The sequence below is a fragment of the Drosophila obscura genome, unplaced genomic scaffold, assembly GCF_018151105.1.
Source record: "Drosophila obscura isolate BZ-5 IFL unplaced genomic scaffold, ASM1815110v1 contig_151, whole genome shotgun sequence".
In the NCBI taxonomy this organism is placed as follows: Eukaryota; Metazoa; Arthropoda; class Insecta; order Diptera; family Drosophilidae; genus Drosophila; species Drosophila obscura.
In genome coordinates, this window is record NW_024542737.1 from 1,869,962 (window position 1) to 1,888,448 (window position 18,487).

Below are 18,487 nucleotides of genomic sequence, written 5' to 3' on the forward strand. Positions count from 1 at the left end.
CAGCGCAGGGTAAGGTCGGGCAAGGCGGGAGGCGTGGCAGCGTTGGCGGCTGCAGTTCATATGTCAAATTTTTGGCACATGTCCAACAGAGAAAAACAACAACAAAAACAAAAACAACGTGAAGGAAGAAGGGTTGAGGGCGGACGGGCGAGCGGTAGTGCCACAAAAACAGGGCGGCAGACTCGTAAAAATCAACGAGCAGCGGCGTAAAGGGCATGGGGCAAGAGGCTCGGGTGGCAAGGGGTGGACTGCCTCCGAGTTCGGGGCGAGTGTTGGAAAACGGCGGCACTTAGACAGAGCCAAAAGAGGAGGAGGCATAACAGGCCAAAACAAATGGACAAAATAGATCCCTCGCGCTGCCCACTTCCCTCTTCCAACATCTACCCCTCCCTCATCTATCGCCACTTTCAATCTTGCTCCCCCGCTCTCCTCCAGTTTGGCTTTGGGTCTGCCTTTGGTGATGCAACGGAAGCGGATGTTCGTATTTGCACTTTTGCATTTTCGCTAAATGCGCAATTTTGTTATGCGCCACTGGCTAACGGGCCAGGCCACGCCCACCTGAACGCCCACAGCCTTTCACCTATACACCCACATAGCTCTCTCATTTTTTGGACAGCTCAGCGTATGTGTAATACTTTTTTGGGCTTTCCCCGCAAGAAGAGACGCGGCAGAAAACGGGCACGGAGACGGAAAGGTCTGCTGGAGCTGGAACTGTTGTTTTTTTGTGGATTTCAAGTATTTTTCTAATTAGTTGAAAGCCCAACAAGCTGCCAAATCGCAGGACCGACGGACTGACAGAATGACAGACAGACGAACTGACTGATTGACAAACGAGTGTTGTCGGATTGTCAAAAGTTTTTATCGCTCGAAGAGACGACGATGATGATGATGATGCAAGTCTTTAGGCTAATGAACGAGTCTGATGAATAGAGCAGAGAGGCCGGGAAACAGGGAGAGACATAAAAGACATAAAGATGGAGAAAATGAAACTTAGACAAAAGGCAAAAGTTTTCCTTCTCCTATAATCAAATTGCATTTTGTGCAATCAACGCATAGACATACATATATCATATATATATATATATATATATATAGATGAAGAAGTCGAAACAGAGAGGGAGGAGGCACAGAGAGAAAGAGAGCGACAGAGGACCAAGAGAATATGACAAAAATTTAAAATGAAATACAAACGTTCTGGGTGAATGGCTTGGACATAGACTTAAACCGGAAGCGGAAACGTAAACATTACTTTCAATATTTGGGACCCAAAGTGGCTGGCAGTGCCATCCAACCAGGAGAAGAGGCGAAGCGGGGCGGAGTCCTGTGCAATGAGCGTATGAAAGCTGGGCCAGGTCCTGTGTCCGGGCCCTGTCCATTCCTGCCATGGCATGTCCTGTCAGGCCGCAAACGCAAACTGCATACCAAATGCGTGTGTCGCAAAAAAACGAAGAGCGAAAGGGTAGCAAATGGAGAGGCAGCATGTGAGCAGGGGAGCTGGGATGGAGGGTATGGCAGTTGGGCAATCTTTTTGCTGGACATTACAATAAATCTAAAATAAATATACAACAAACGAAGGAACTCAAGGATAGGACACGACAGCCCCAAACGGGTAGGGGCAGGGGCTGGTGCAGAAACAGAAAGGAGGATACGTTCGGGCACGGAAAATGACTTTTGGAAGTTCCTTACTTTTCATTTTTATTCCTTTTGCAACTCATTTCCTCGGGGGCCTCCTTCGAAATTAGGTGCAAAATGAGCACACAAAATAAATTTTCAATTGCAACTCTCCCCCCTCTGCACGCCGCATGACGCCATTACCAGCAAACGGCGAAACAACAGGGCCATAATAATGGACAGTACAGTGGTGAACAGGGGGCGAGTGGAGGGATTACACCAAACGATTTCCCCCATTTAAACAGAATGAAAGGCAACTTAAAGAGCATCCAATGGGTGGGAAAAGGGTATATTTTGGACGAGGTAAGGCTAACTGCCAGCCAAGCCGGGACTGCCTCACCTTACAAATAGTATAGCTTGGATGAAGGGCAGGATGAAGTTGAAGTTCACCTCCTCAGGTGCTGGCATAATTGTTTATCGAAATATGAATCTCAAATAAGCACTGCCTATCCGCCCATGCACCACTCCCATCCCATCCCTATTCGTGGCATGCAACGCACACGACCGAGGACAGAGACATCTTTACGGCTGCACACAAAATTTATGCGTGTTTAGTGCATGGAAATGCATAAACCAGAATCAGAATCCAGAATATTCTCCCTGCCAGTGTGTGCGTCGTGTGTGTCGTGTGATTGTGGGAGTGTACACTCCGGCAAGGGATGCGGAAGGGCAGCAGGCAGCCGGCAGCCAGAAGCCAGGAGCCACAAGCCCAGGCCCAGGACTTGCAGTGTAAATGCGTTAATCTGCAGTTTTGGCAGCAAGCGACCTGAAACCAGAAATCTGAAACCTGGTAACAAAACAATTAAAACAATATGCAATTTTGATATGTTTATTTGTTGCAGCTTGTCTACCTCTCGGGGGAAGCCGGAGGACGGCACCAAGGACAAGGCGGGGCAGGGACAAAGGACAGCCAACTGCAGTTAGATTACATTAGAGGTTAGTCCTCCTTGCTGCCCCAACGCTCCGGATTCAGACTTCAGGATTGTGTAATTGCATTCAGTTTCGTGCCCCGGCTCTCGGTGCAGCTCTCATTCTCAAATGGGAAACGAGAGGATGGGGAATGAGGAATGGGGAATGGGGACACTCTGCTTGTTGGATGGTTATTTGACATAACGTTTAGCTCAGTTTTCGAAAATGTCTTTCGGCCTGGTACAGCAGAAGAGAATTCTTTGGACAAAGATGATGTCACAGTGGGACAACTGGAACCGCATCAGCCTCTGCCATTGCCTAAGTATCTGTCAAGCCAGAAAGAACCTGTTTCCACTGTATGGCTGAATGGCTGAACCCTTGGCAGTTTTCAAATGGAATTAAATTAGGAAACCGCTGACCGAATGCAGCAGAAGCTTTTTAATGCCCCCTCCCCACAATTGCCCTCTCTTGATCCTTGAGGCAATATGAATTGTCAACAAATTATCTGCCCCTTTGTCCATTCAGCTGATTGCAACTGCAGCAATTTGCAGATTTTCAAACTATTTTCCACATCATTTTTGTGGTTTGCTGCAAAGACCTCTTTCCAACCATCCTCGCCCTTTCACGCCCACTCATCAGCAGGGATTATCGACCGATAAATTTGATTAACTTTCGGACATTTGATGCACCACTCACTCTGATGAGGACGGCAACGGTGACGTCGACTGCGGGATCGACTGCGGTCGGTGGTGCGCTGGTTAATTGTGGCTTGGCTGCCGCCGCTGTCTCATCTTTGCGGCTTCTGCGGCATAGGTTGTTGGCATTTCTGACTTTTACGGCTTGATTACAGTGATTACATTACGCCCAGTAATGGGACCCAGTAATGGAAGACCCCGTGAAGTTCACAACCCTTCTCAGATCGGATCCCACTGTCCAGTGGCCAGAAGTTCATCCGGCTACGCCCAGAAGTATGCTACAAGTTCGTCTTTCCTTGTGGCAAGCTGTTGCCTGGTGCCCCTAATCTCCTCCCCAACGCCTACCCACCGAAAGCCGTGGATCCCTTCCTTTGCGTCCCCACTCTTGTTGGCAATTTAACAAACATATCCGCATTAAGGTTAAAAACTTTTAATTGTTTGCTTGTTGCGAGACACTCTGCCACACACACACACACACACTGTGGCAGGGACATAGTCCAAGGGTCGCAGCTGCCACTTGCCATCTTCCAGAGGGAGTGGTAGGGAGGACAAAGAGGTGCAAAGGCAGTGGCTGGGCCTGGGGCAAAGCACCGCACTAATTAAAATTCGCGAGCATTTCGCGTTGGTCAACCAAAAGGCCGAAACGGCAACAAGAACAGCTTTTCGCCCAAATGGTCTTTCTTTTTGGGGTTTTTTTCAGTGGAGTACGAAGAGGGAGGGCTCCATGGACAGGGGTAGGCGCTGCAAATGCCCAACAGCATTTTTTTTGTCTTTACCTCCTGCTTTTTCGTTGGTTTTTTTTTTTGTTTTGTTTTGTTTTGGGCTTGTTATTAATTTTACTCTTTTTTTAGAGTTTTTGTTTGGACTTGCGGGGAACTTGGACACTCTTTGGCCCCGCTCTCCCGCTGCTCCGCACTGTGTACTTTTTCCATGCGACTTGTATGTCACTCTCGTGTGATTGTTGCTGTTGTTGCATCCGCATTCTAATGAAGTTTACCCACAGCAATTGTGTTTAGGAAACGTGCCTTGGCCTGCGTTTAAACGATTTTTTGTCAACGCGCGCACAAAAATGGCTAAGACCAAAGGGCTGGAGGGACAGGGACAGGAACAGCGATGGGGATAGGGATAGGGAGAGTGAGAGAGGGAGATCTTTGTTTGTCTTTTTGTTGTTGCTGTACTTGTAGTTGTAGTTGTTTGTCCTGCTGCTATTGCCTCCGTATTGTGTGCATGTTTGGACTTTTCCGAGCAGAAAGTTGTTTTTGAGTTTATTTCTTGTTGTCGCAAGCGTAATTTTTTTTTGGTGCAGCCTTCCTGCTGCCCTCCTCGACCTCTTCTGCTTGATTTAATAGAACTTAAAGCTGCCAAGCAGCGACACATTTGCCAACTGGCCGTAAAACAGCCACAGGCAGCGTGGCCAGGCGGGAAAGGAGCGTGTCCTTTGGCTGCTTTATGTGCGACAATAAACATGAAGAGAGCCATAAATGCTTTTTCTCTCCTTTTCCAGCCAATTCCCTGAAAAAAAGGCTTCAAATCAAATAAAACAACCAGCAAAGACTAGGGCAAAAAATGTCCGAACAGGGGAACACCCTATCTACACCCTGAGCCCTTTGAAATATATCATATATATAAATATATGCACCCATAGATTCCTTGTCTATCAGAGCTGTACCTTTTGCTCTGCGTAATTCCTTTCATATGTATGTAGCTGTCCCATATACGAGTACTCGTACCGAAGTGGCACCAATGTCCTACCTACCCTACGTCTTAATGCGCTGCCACGCACTGTACCAGCTCAAGAGGCAAAAAGTGGAAACATGACAAAAACCCAATAAAGTGTAAGTAACGACAATGGGAAAACGAAAACGGTTCAAAAGGGAATGGCATAGAATGGGGGGATGTGGAGTATACAACGCGGAAATAGACACCAAAATATTGGCAGCTTGTTTAAGCTTTTTGGCCATTTGGCATTTGGCATTGTTGTGGGGCTCTTGTTTTCGGTAAGAGGGCAGGCAGGGCAGGGCAGGCCCTGCTCTGCTCTGCTCTGCTCTGCAAAAATGTTGCGGTTAACGACACAGTGGTCAACCGCAAGTGTTGTATGGCAGATGGATGGTGGGAAGGCGTGGCAGAGAGTCGTGGAGGAATGGACAAAAAGTTTCATTTATTAAAAAGTTTGTCACGCGTGTATGATGCTGCCTTCTGTTCGCTTGCCTGTTGTTTGCTGGGCAACATTTTTGTAATGAGTGGCAATTTTTCACGTGTTTGCCATGACAATTGCACGGCTCTCTAGCCCAATACCTCTCTTTCCCTCCCATCGGCTCTGACTCTTTCCAATTAGTAAGCAGTTGGCCTGCAACTCATTTGCTGTTTACACAGCAAAAGACAATTTATCTTGCCATAACGCGAAATTGTCGCGCCCCTTTGCGAAACGCGAGAGAGTAGGCAACATTCAATGGAAACATGCCGCAAGTTCATAAATTCACTCCGCAATCTCCTCAGTACTCAGCCCTTGCCCTTGCCCATATCCCCCCCCCAACCCGCCCCTGCGGAGGCAACGCAGCTGTAAATTTGGTGGCGCGCATGTGATTTATAAAAATGTTGATTGGAATTTTCGAGCGTCACAGACGGGAATGGGGAATGGGGAATTTCAAGTGAATATCGATATCGCAGCTTCTGTGGCGCCCCCGATGAAGCACGATTTTTCATAATTTTTTATGCTTTTTAATGTGTGCTGTTGCTGCTGTGGCTGCGGCTGTGACTGCTACGCATCCGGAGGAGTCAGCAGCCGTAGCAGCAGCTGAGTCCATGCACTGCGGCGTATGAGTAATATTTGTTATTTATGCAAATGAAGTTTGTGGAAGTGCCTCGGGAATGGGCTTTAAATGGTTAAAAGTAGGATTGGGGCAGAGGCAGAGGCAGAAGCAGAAGCAGACGCAGCAGCGGCACTTAAAGACTTCCGTTTGGCATTCGTGTACTTCAAACAAGGTGCTGTCAAACACCGAAACATCAAAAGGCGAACTGCAATAAATTGCATAAGTGACAAAATGCATTTGCTGCAAATGCCGACAGTCGACTTGCAGCACTGGAACAACACCAGGAACAACTGACCATTTTATGGGGTGGGCGGATGGTATGGGATGGTATGGGGAGGACTGCTTCTGTGTCTTAGGCAAACAGTTGGCAACTTTTTCTTGACTGCCTCCGCTGCAAGTTCTTGCTCCTGCGCCTGTTGGGACACGAGCAACTGGCCATGGCTTGTTGCTTTGTTTTTTGCGCCTTTAGTTATGTGCTGCAGATGCACTAAAAAATGCCAAAGTAAACACGAAACGAAACTAAACGAAACGAAAGGAAAGCAAAGAAAAGGGTTGCCCCCAGCCACCAGCCACCATCCCCGTTTCTATTCTCGTGCCCACTGCCACCCACTGGTCTCTCGTACTGCTCCTGCGACTTTGCTACGTGCAACATGCGCCACGCAAATGGAACAACTGCAACTCCTTGCTGCATGCGAAATTGGCGGCGTATCTGCAGCGTTAAGTGGGTCGTCGCCCAACAGGACAACACTCCACTCCACTCGACTCTACTCTTCTCCAGTACACTTCTCTCGTCCCACCACCTTCCCAACAGCCCCTTACACGAGTCGTGTCCTGCGGCACAGCCGGCCAAGTCAGGCGTTAAGGATACACGCAGCAAGTAAGAGAGGGGAGAAGGACAGGGCGAGCATGACACTGGAGGCCAACTTCCGGACCGATGTTGTCCATTACCAAAAAACTAGTCCCCGCTCAGCCGCTGCCCGCGCTGCCCCGCCCCCACCAAAGACTTGCCGCAACGATTTATCAAGCGAGACGCAGACGAAGGCAGCCAGCAAATTGATTATGCTAATTACGGTCCTCCGAAGGATATACCCGACCTATCATTGGGTTTGTGCAGGACTAAATAGAAAGAATTAATATATATTCACGGACTGTAAAGCATTGGGAGAACTAGGCTGAAAGTCTCTTGACTGCAGGCAGGGTATGCAAGCTGTGGCTTGTCCTTTCCGGTGCCACTCTACTCCCTGGCAAGGACAGTTAATGATTCTGATTATGTAATGACAACTTGGAGGGAATTCCCGGCTTTCCAACAACTACAACTGCCACCTACTGCTCCTGTGCCTGTTCCTCCCCCTCGGCCAAGATGGAAAAACAAAGCGGGATGGAAAATTGTACAGAAACATTTAATTTGCATATAGCTAAGAAATTGGGAATCGTTGTCGTGGCTCTTTTTGGTTGTCAGAGAATGTGCTGACAGTTCGCAAGTCAGTCAGCCGGAGAAGGCAACACCAGAACAGGCCCTGAACGCCACGAGAGTGGGGGCGTGGACGGGGACCGTCAATTGTTTGCTTGCCAGAGATGATGACAGCAGTTTTGTTTAATTTCAGTTTTAGTTTAGCCATCGCTCTCCCTTTCCTCTCCATTGCCACTGTCCTCCCTTCACCCTCTGGCAAATAAAACAATTTATAGGCTGGTTGCAGGGGCAGGATGGGACAGAGGGCCAGTGGGGCATACAGGCAAAGGACTGGGCAAATTAAAAATTTTTGCACAAATATAAAAATCGGCAGAAGTTTTTGTCGCTGTCGCTGCTGCTGCTCTGTTGCATGGCACCAAAAAATGTTGTCAACTTTTATTATAACTTTTTATTTGTTGCTGCCACTGCCTCTGCTGCTGCAGTTGCTGCAACGCTGACACTTAATTGATGGTGGCAAGCCGTGATTGGTGCCAACGGGCGCTTAGCGATGGAAGAGTGGGAAGCCTGGGAGCGAGGCAGGCCAACAGGCGAAGCTATCAAATGAAATTGGCGCGAAAATCGTTTTAGCAATTGCAGTTTTAGTCAGTTTTCCCCGCCATTAAAGCAGACCAACAACAACAGACAGCAACCAGCCGCAGGAGAAGTGAAAATTGAAAGATAAATTGTGGGGAATGCGTTTATGCTGCTCCTCTGTTGGGTTTTTTTTTTCATTGAAACAGTGCATCAACATGACTGAAACGAATCCATCGAATGCAAATGTGTAAAGCTGGAATTGCTCATACGCAGAGTGGGCCACTTCGGAGAACCTCCCCATCGCTTAAGACTGAATTAAAAGAAGCAGCTAAGAAGAGGAAGGCACGAAAGACAGCCCGTAAATCAAGCTGGACAATCGGAACACCTGGCGGCTCGTTGCAGTATCCGCTTTCCTTTTAAATTATGTTATCATTGAGCAGAATGCAATTAAGGCCGATGAGCCTTCGGTGTGTCAATCAACGGCAAATAAAGCCAGGTAGAAGTCAGGCAGGAGTCGGGCAGCCAGCAGCCAGGCTCAATGTTTAAGCAGATAATAAAGCAGACAAGAGAAGCGAGAAGCCGAGTGGCTGCAGCAGAGATGGGGCACAGAACTCGGAGCTGCCACACGCAGGAGCCGGAGCACGACCACGGACATGGGGCATGAGCAGGGTTATCATTCCTGCGGTAACCAACGACCCTCGCACTGAGGCACATTTTGCATATTGCCACACAGACACGAACCGAGAGAAACAGAGATAGAGAGCGAGAAAGTGAAAGAGAGAGAGAAAGGAAGGGAGGGAAGACGCCTGGAGTGCACAAAATCGACTTTTGCCATTCTGCAATGCATTTATAGCTCCAGCTCCAGCTGCTGCTTCTGCTTTTGCTTCTGCTTCTGCCTCTGATTCAGAATCAGATCCAACTGCCGTTGCAATTGCCACGAGCACGACACATGGCGACAACTTGCAAGACAGCAGCCACATCAGGAGGGGCGAGTGGGGTGAGAGTGAGAGGCAGATAGCTGCCCGCCTCACGCACTCGAGTGTAACGTGATAATTTGTCTGACGTTACGTTGATGCCGCCACCGCCTCGCCTCCGTCACGAGAGAGACAGAGATTGCCAGGGCATGGAAGGGCAGGGCAGGACAGGCTCGATTCGGCTTGACTTGGCTTGTTTTGGTTTTCCACTTGGTCCTTGGGTCCTACATCCGTCGTGCTACTGGCACCCGTGCTCCTCCTGCCGTCGCTGGCTGCCATTCAGCAATCTGTCACCTGAGTAACAATTATAGCTGCTGGCATTTTAAGTGTGCGATTGTAAGGGAATCACCGACTGCCTGCCCGCCTGCCCGTGGATGCATCTGTGTGAAGGATCATCTCTTAGTTGGATATGTGTGTTCGTTAACTGTGCCACACTTGACTTGCCACTTACTGTTGCCTGTGCGAGGGAGGACCAGAGAGAGAGATAGAGAGAGAAAGAGAGATGCAGTGAGGGCTGGTAGTGCCCTGAAATCAATCAGCAGCCAGAACAAAAGTCAATCGCAATTGCAAATTGCTGTGAAAATTTCCCGATTCGAAAATTGACTTTATTAAAAGTTTCCAAAAGGAGCGAAAGCAGCGCAACGAAAGACGAGGGGAAGGAAAGGAGGAAGTAGCTCAAAGGATAACTGCTGAGTATACATATTCATACGACCCGTTTGGGATCAAAGGAGTTCATCGGATTAGTCTGAAAGTGCGAGAACTATTGAAACGGCCTCGTAGCCATTCATGCGAATTAACTCGAAACAATCGCCAGTTACGAGCATCCAAAAATCCCAAATAAACAACTACTGTCCCAAGAAATGCTGCCCCTAAATGTGGTCATTCACAATCGATGGAGTTTCGAGCATTTCATCGAATGGCGATTAAATCAGAGACCAGAGACAATCAACGGCAGTCGCCGGACAGGACGGACAGTGTCTGAAGAGAGGCATAGAAAGCCACCAACGAGCGGCATAAATCAATTGGTTTTAATGCGAGACTCGGGCCCAGGCCAACATGAGGATGAGGCTGAGGTTGAAACCGAAGCCAGAACGCGTTTTCGATCATAAATTATTATCTGGCCGGCGAAGGGAGGCCGGATATGGGCTGACTTCCAGCAGCTTCTGCCCCAAGGATACACGAAACTCTGGGCCAGCTACAACCATGACGACAAATTCCCGCTGCCCAAAAACCTAATTAAGCCAGGAGCCAGCGCGGGGAAGGGGGCAGATTGGGAGATGGGACAGGATAGGCCAAGCCGGAGCTGCCTCAACCGGAAGTGGGGAGGCAACCAGGCCCCCCCTGCAGCATTACTGTTCCTGTTGCTGGTGTTGGTGCTGGTGTTTGCATGGCGCCAACGCCGCTCAAGTGATGCTTTCGTGGTTAATGCTTAAGTAATTACAATGCCTGGCCAATTAACTATGCACAGGAGGTAGCCAGGGGCCAGAGGGTGTGGGTGTGGGTTGGCCATTGTTACTGGCCCAAAAGGCTAAAGCTGCTCTCTGATTCTCTCCGCTGCTGATGCTGGTGCTGATGCCGATGCTGTGGCCAGCTAATGAAGCCTCCTCACATTAAGAACAACAACCTCTGTACATGGGACGTGGCAACAACAATGGGAGGGTGCACAGAGAGCGCTGATGTGGCACAGCTTGCAGCTAATTATCACACTTGAGCGAAACTCCTGGCCAGACTCAGATTCAGAGCCTAACAAATGAGACCGAGTCAGTCACAGACGCAGCGTTTTATAGGAATTTATGGATGGAGGACAGCATAGATTGTGGGATGCCAATGAACAGGATGTGATTCTGCCACCGAGCCATGACCGGCGTGGATGCCACAGGTTACAGAATATCTGCTCTAGAAAATATATATTTAGAGAGTAGATATTCATTACATTCGATCTGTCGCCCAATTTGCCAAAGCGGATTTTTATGGAAATTAATGTTATGAACTCATCGACAGGCGACGGGAATCCGGAGCGTGCATCGATCGCGGCTGCCGCCGTTGATTGATTGACACTTGGCGTGAGCTTCATGCCGAAGTGTTCCGGCTGCCCCAGGCTCCAGTCCAAGCCAGCCAGCCAAAGACTTGGCCGCAGACTTACTGACGCTGCATGATTATTTTTCATGCATCGCGCACATCAGCAGCCAGCTCTATACCCTCTCAAACCTACTCAGGACTGTGTGTGATACGCAGCTGACTGTACCCTGTACCTTCTCGTGCCCTATACGTTCGAAATGCTAAACCAAATTGGTAAGACTTTCAGTTGTACGGCACCCGTCATGGAAGTTTTTCCGCATATCCGCCGCCGCCTCCTTTCTGCTGTTACTTGGTCAAGGGTATTCAGGTTTCGTCCTTGAGGGCCTGGCCCGGTCTCTGCTTATTCTTTATGTTCCCAAGAACTGTTGTTGTTTGTGCCCCCCCGCTCCGCCTCGGCAGCACCACATAAGCCACTTAAGTTTTTGTGGAACACGCGCCTCGGCCGCAATTTAGCGCCAAGTTTTTTCGGGGCGTCATCGATGCCGAAGCGTCTGCCAAACGCATTTGCCAGAGTAGGGGAGATAGTGGAAAGGGGAAAGCGACAGCGAAGGGCGCTGCATACTTTAAGGAAGTTCTGGCAAGACAGCCATGGCCCATAAATTGTTGGGGCTGCAAAGCGGCTTAAACGAATTGCCGCAGCCCGCAACAACTTGGCTTGGCTTGGCTTGGCCCGCGTTTTTGCCACTGCATCTTCCTACGCGCTGTCCGTTTGAGCCTGCCCCCCACCCTGGGGCAGCCGCAGCCCTCTCCTCTCTTCATTACCAGCGCTGCTCTTCTCCCCACCCCACTGCACTCATCGCTTGCTTCTGCCACGCTGCCTGCGGCAAGTTTCAGATGGTCTCGAGTTTTGCGCAATTTATAAATAGTTTGTTTAGTTTTAAAGTTTTCCACTCCCCGAACACTCCCCGGACAGGGCTCCCGTGCTCTCTCTCTTCTCTCCACTGATTCCGCTTAGGCATTATCTGCTGACTGCCGCAAAGTATTCTTTAAAGTTTTGATACTTTGCTCAATATATACAAGTATATATAAGTACGTACTATGTACCTCCCCCCAGCAGTTCTTGCAAGACGAACAAAGGAATTTATTGGCAAATTAGATTTGGCGCAGAAATGTACGCAATGAGGGAAGTAATTTATGGCCGGCCCCCATCTTCTTATAACTGTCTTTGATAGTGTAAAGTTCCGCAAAGTGGAAACGGAAGTGGAAGTGATATGGGGATAAAGTTGCTCCACTTCATCGGGGATAATTGCGGCTACTCCATGGATACTGGAATATACTGGGATACTGGGCGGATCTCAAAGAGATTCAGAACACCGACCGGAACCGGGATAAATGCTAGAGAAATATCTGAAATATTTCCCAAGCGCCAACAAACTATGCAATTGTAAAATGTTCAATGAGGCATTCGAGGCATTCTAGCTACTCTTCATTGCAGCTCCCCCCTCCCGCCACCTTCCTCACCCATGGCCCATTGCTGATGGTTCAATGCAGAGAGAGAGACAGCGTTTGACAAATCTGACAACGCGACTAAGCGACGCCTTGCCCTGCCCTGCCCTGCCACTGCCCTGCCACTGCCAATGCCACTGGCACTAGCACTGGGAAGTGGCATGCTTTTAGCATATTTTACATGCCAATCTCTGGGGCACTGCGACTGCAGTCAGAGTCAGTGGTGGCGGGGCACGGCGGGAAGCGGGATGCGGGCGGCAGAGTGGCAATGACTGCATTTATGCAAGTCGTAAGTAAAACTTTTCTCACGCAAAACGCAACTCGTAAAGTAAACACAGTCGAAAACTAAGTTTTCCCCACCAAAAGTAGGAATGGAGGGGGCATTGGTGTGGAGTGGAAAATGGGGAAAAGCGTAGCAAGGCTTTCGGGGTCTTTCTGGGTCTTTCTGGGTCTTGCGCTCAATTTGCGCATTTTTTGCGCGCAATTACTCAGCGAAGGCTTTAAGTGCAGCCGCGCCTCTGCTGCTGCTGTTTCTGCTTCTGTCTCTGTGCCTCGTGCTATCCCTGGCTTCGTGCCGCCTTGCCACGTTACCCCTCCGCCCTGCTGGCTGGCAGCGTACCAAGCAACCAGCAACCAGCAACCAGCCAAGACGACAGGCAAGTGAGCCCCGGCTTTGGCACTGGCTTGGCTTCGCCCCACCCTGCGCCGCTAAAAGCCGCCTGAAAGGTGCAAAAAGTAACTGCCTTAAGCGGCTTTCGGCCTGTCCTTGTCTATGCCCCCTATGCCCTTGTCACCTGCATCATTTTTTATGCCCCGCCACGGGGCAACATTGTTGACAGTTGTCACATGGCGTATGCGTAATTTTTGGCGCAGCGGCAAAACTTTGACAGGGACAAAGACTTGAGTTTGCATTTCCATTAACTGCTTTTTAATTGCCTGCCAGCTCCCAGCCCTTGGCCACATAAATCTTGCCAGAACACACACACACACCCACATGCACACGCACGCACATGTGGCATGCCACTTGTCTTCCACTTATTCGGGCATCCTTTGCTCTCCTCCAGTTCTCCGGCGGGCACTCAACAGCTTGTCAAATCGACTTTTAATCTGCTGCATATGGCCAAGACCCAACTGACCGACACTAATACCCACAGGCACATCCAGTTGCACCCACCCCCCACACGTCCTGCTGCTGTGACAAATGCCGCACGTTCATTAGAGTAGAGAGAGAAGAAAGGCAGGGCAGAAACGCTGAGATACGCATTTTTGCTTCCTTCTTTGCTCCAACGGATGCTTCTTGGACGAAGGTTTTGATCTATGGCTCCAGTCCAAGGAGCTCTGACTCATTGTCCTATATCCTGTCGGCTGGAGCAGGTACAGGAGCGGAGTACGAGATGCACTTAATGCTTATTGCCTTTCCGGTCAATCAACCCGTGCATGTGTGATCAAAGCCGCTTCCTGAACATATCAATTGGAATTGCCTTCCATTCGCCAAGCGATCCATTCCGAGACATCCCTTTCAGCGACAAACGACTATTATTCGAGAGAGGAAGAGAGAGAAGAAAATTACAGGCGACACACGGTTCAAAGGAGAGCTGCTGCTTGGAGGGGGGTTCTTCGGGTTAGCCAAATTTATGCGCTTGTTTATTTGGAATGGAGCACGGACCAGGGCCAGGGAGCGGGAGCGGGAGCAGGCAGGACTATTCATTTAACGTTTTATTTATTGCGCATTTCATTGCGGCCAACGGAATGTCAAGTACTGGCCGGAGTCCTTAGTCCTTTCTCTGGCTAATGGATTGCGGCACACAAATCTTTAAAATTACCCGTGAAACTTTGAAATTAGCCAAACAGAAGAATAAGCAGTGGCTGGCCCGGAACACGGCCAAAACAGTCAGAACTGAGACTGCCTGTGGTCGCCGCCTGGCAGCCGTCTCCGGCGCGTCCCGGCTAATTTGTAGTTTGAATTTTGATCAAGGGCCAAGTGTAGACAGGACCTGAATCGGACGGAATGTGGACGGGGATTGGGCTGATTGCCTCTTGGCCGGGTCCGTGAGCCGTGCTGCTGCACATGTCGCTGGCAATTTCGTGCCCCGCAAATTGTTTGTATTTAAAGTTCAAACACTAATTGAAGGCCAGACCTGAGCAGAGTTTGACTTGGCACGCCCCAGTACCCAGGACACTGCGGGGCATGGGTGGAATCACTGGGAGAGCGGATTAACCCTTGCAAATAAATGCATAAACCATCGGCCGATCCAGACAGATCGGCTCAGACCCAATGGCTGACAGGCTACACAACTTTTGCAAGCCCCAAATCGCAAAATCCCAGGCATATAAAAACAGAGGATGACCCGGGAGGGGGGAACGGCAGGACACCACTGCGAATAAGTAACGTAAGAGTCCCCGCACACACAAACACACACACATCCGCATGGCCGGAACGTAGCGTAAAACGTAAAATATTCCTGAATGCAATTCCCATGCAAACCAACAACAAACACAGCCACACACACCACACACAGACACATACAAACCAATGCCACAGTAAGCATGTGTGTGTTTGTGTGTGTGTGTGTGTGGGAAAAAGTCAAACTACAGCATTGCGGATGTTTCAGGACATTCAACTGCACTTTGACCCATATTCCATTCCATTCTGTTGCAAATACGAGTAGCTCGCTGGAGCAGCAGCAGCAGCACAGAAGGAGCAGCAGGAGGAGAAGAAGTAGAGGCGATGCAGCAGCAGGGCCACACCTCTCCCCCCTTGGAGCAACCACAGCTGTGGAGCTGTTGGCAGGCTCAGGCGGAGACTGCCGCACGTGCAGGCCATGGAAGGCGATTTGGGTTTGAGTTATGTCCCGCTGCCGCCGCATCAGAAGCCCAGGAAAAGCACTCGCACCTTGGATGCCAGAGACAGGGAATGGGATAGCTCCTCCTAATCCCAGCAATAAGTAAACGCCATGTGATTTGGCCCGACCTAGAGCTAGGTGGGGGCATGGTGATGGAGCGCACAGCCCCAGCCACATGGCCAAGGCTAGCAAAATACTTGGCTGACACTTTAACATGGTTACCTATGCAGTGTCCCAAAAATGTGTAACATTTTTCCCTTGCTAAATATCATTTGATGGGTAAAAAGTTGGATTTATGGCTTAGCAGAACAAAACCAACCAGATGCCTGACGAACGCATGGATATAGTCAACATTTCTCCACACATATCTATATACACTGGAATGAGAAGAGATCTGGCAATTATAAGTGCTCACAGGAATAGCCAACTTCAAACCTTTACCCAGCCTCAATCGCTGCCACCTGTCCCGTACCCCCAGCGGAGGACACTGCAGCGATTTTTGGGGGCACTTTGCGAAACAAACACAATCATATTTCATCAAACAAAAGGCCGAAACGACAAAAACGGATAGCAATAAAATAAGAGCCAAAAGCCCGAGACCCCAGACCCTAGAACGAAATCGAGACCGAGACCGGAAGAGATAAAGCATTGCTCATTGGCTCGCACGCAGGCGACAAACGCTGACCAGACCTGGCGACCATTAGAGGTACGTTGTGTCACGGATGGGAGGGGTAGCTGCCTCTGTCTCTGTGGCGTGGGGGGCCTGGCCAGGAGACACACACATTACAATTTGGCAGCCGGCGCAGTTGTCGAGCACATCCGCAATGCAAGGTAATAAACCAAAAAATACGTCAACAAAGAGGCCAAAAACCAAACCCTTAGAGAGCAGGAGTGCACCAGCAGTGGCAGTGGCAGTGGGACAGGGTGTGGGGCAGATCCACATACGTGACAGGTAAACGAGGTAATTTTAATTATGGCCACATTGGAGCCGTACCGTGCCGAGTCGAGTCCAATCGATGTCGATGTCTTCCTTGGTTCATCAGCATGCCGCCGGCGTGTGCGTCTGCGGAGTGCTCAACATGATGAGACTGCCACCACCCACTCCCCCCAGGGCCGTTATGGATGCGCGCCAATTGCGAATGGAAGGGCCCAGCATTCGGCCGACCACTGGGTCCGGCTGTGTTTGCCTCTTAGCCAAATTACATAAATTAGCCGCGGCCTTTTTTTTCGTCTCCGTTTTCGGTTTTTCAGTTTTTTGGTATTTCGTTTTTCAGCCGAAATCACCACTCGCCAAATCAAAGCTGCAAAATTTAATGGACTCCTGTGTAAGAGATTTGAAAAGGACGCACTGTCAGCGATGGTGAGAGGACATGGGGCCCACATGGGGCGAGTGTACGAGGGGAGTACGTGATATTTTTGAGGCTGCCCAGAAATGTGCGACCACCAAATGTTTAGTCCAGCTCCAGCGGGGGTGTACAACGCACAGTGGGAGGACAGGACGGGGATGAGAGTGATGGATGAATCCCACCTGGTGGGACGAGGACCACGGCCACGGATCCCCATTTGGATTTTTTGCCACAGCTACATTACTATTACTGATTTCATTAGAATCCATGTCCCTCTGTTGTTGGCGGTGCTCGGTGCTTCGATGGTGTTTCCTTTTTTTTCTGCCCTCTCCTCTTTTGGCGGTGCACCACTGCGTATACGTAATGTTGCATTTTTAGTGCCCGTCGCAGTCGCAGTCGTCGACGCCGTCGTCGTCGCTGTTGTCTGCGGCTGCTGTTGTACATTTTTGGTGCAGTTTGGGAATTGGTTGCCCCATCCTCAACTCTTGACTGCCGGCCGTACCACTTCCTGTCCCCGTCCCCTTCCCCGTCACCGCCCCGTCCCCACTGACTGTTCTGTTTGAATGTTTTGTGCATTTTTGCGCATACCTTTGGCATTTTGGCAAAGTCAAAGGTCACCCCTCGACCCCACTGACTTTTACCGCCCTGCCCCTGCCCTGCCCCGCCTCAACCCCTTCTGACAATTTTCTTGTTGCGTTTCTTTTGCGGTAATAAAATGGAGCCACGGAGCCAGGTTGGTCCTGCTCCTAGTCGTGGTCCTGTGCAAAATATGGGCCCAGCTCTCTCGCACATCGCATCGAAAGAGGTAATTTAATTTATGATGCAGTAAAATTGAAAACCCTCCCGGGCATAGCACTGCAGAGGGAAGAGGAAGAAGAGGGATGAAATGGGTGGTGTGGGGAAGGGGGGTTGGGTCACTAGTACTCGTATCTTCTGCCTTTTGGTGACATGCTGCTCGGCAGACTGTGGGGCTGCAGAGGGCTAGAGAGGGGGCAGGTGACAGTCACAGATGCCCGACTAGTTGGCCGACTTAGAGGTGAGCGTAGATTTTGCATGAGAACGCATGATGGGCACGGGGAGATAGGGATTACACTGAGCGAAGTTAGGCAGTGCATACGAGACAGAGGAACGTGATTTTGTGATGCCATTGATTCTCTCAGTGTACCTTTTGTCAACGCAGCAGTCCCCAAGGAGGCCATGCAGCAGGAGCCATCAGCCATCAAGCAGCAGCAGGAGCAGCCACCACTGCATGAGGGAATATAGCCTATCATTCTGCAGGATAGCCCCGAAACAGGGAAACGAAAGCCACAAAAACTACGGAAAACTGATAACACACTGCCCACAGCATCGCATTGCATCGCATCGGTTGCTACTGCTCTTGGTGTTTTTGTCTCCTTTTTTATGCTGCTGCTGCTGCATCTTCCGCCATGTGGCAGTGCATCCATCTGTGGCTCTGTGGCTCCGTGGGGCTGTGGCTGTGGCCCTCATGGCTTTGCATATTAAATATTCAACGGAGGCACGCGCAGAGCTCAGCTCAACCACGACAAGGCTATAAAGTACCTGGGACTGGAACGACAACGACAACACAACACACGCAGCAGCAGCAGAAGTAGCAGAAGTTGCAACAGCAAAAGCAACAACAATTGTGCCTATCGCAGGCGCCGTAAAAGAATTACGGGCTGGCAACGGACAGGACAGGAGCTCAGGCTGAGGCTGGAGCTGGTGCTGGT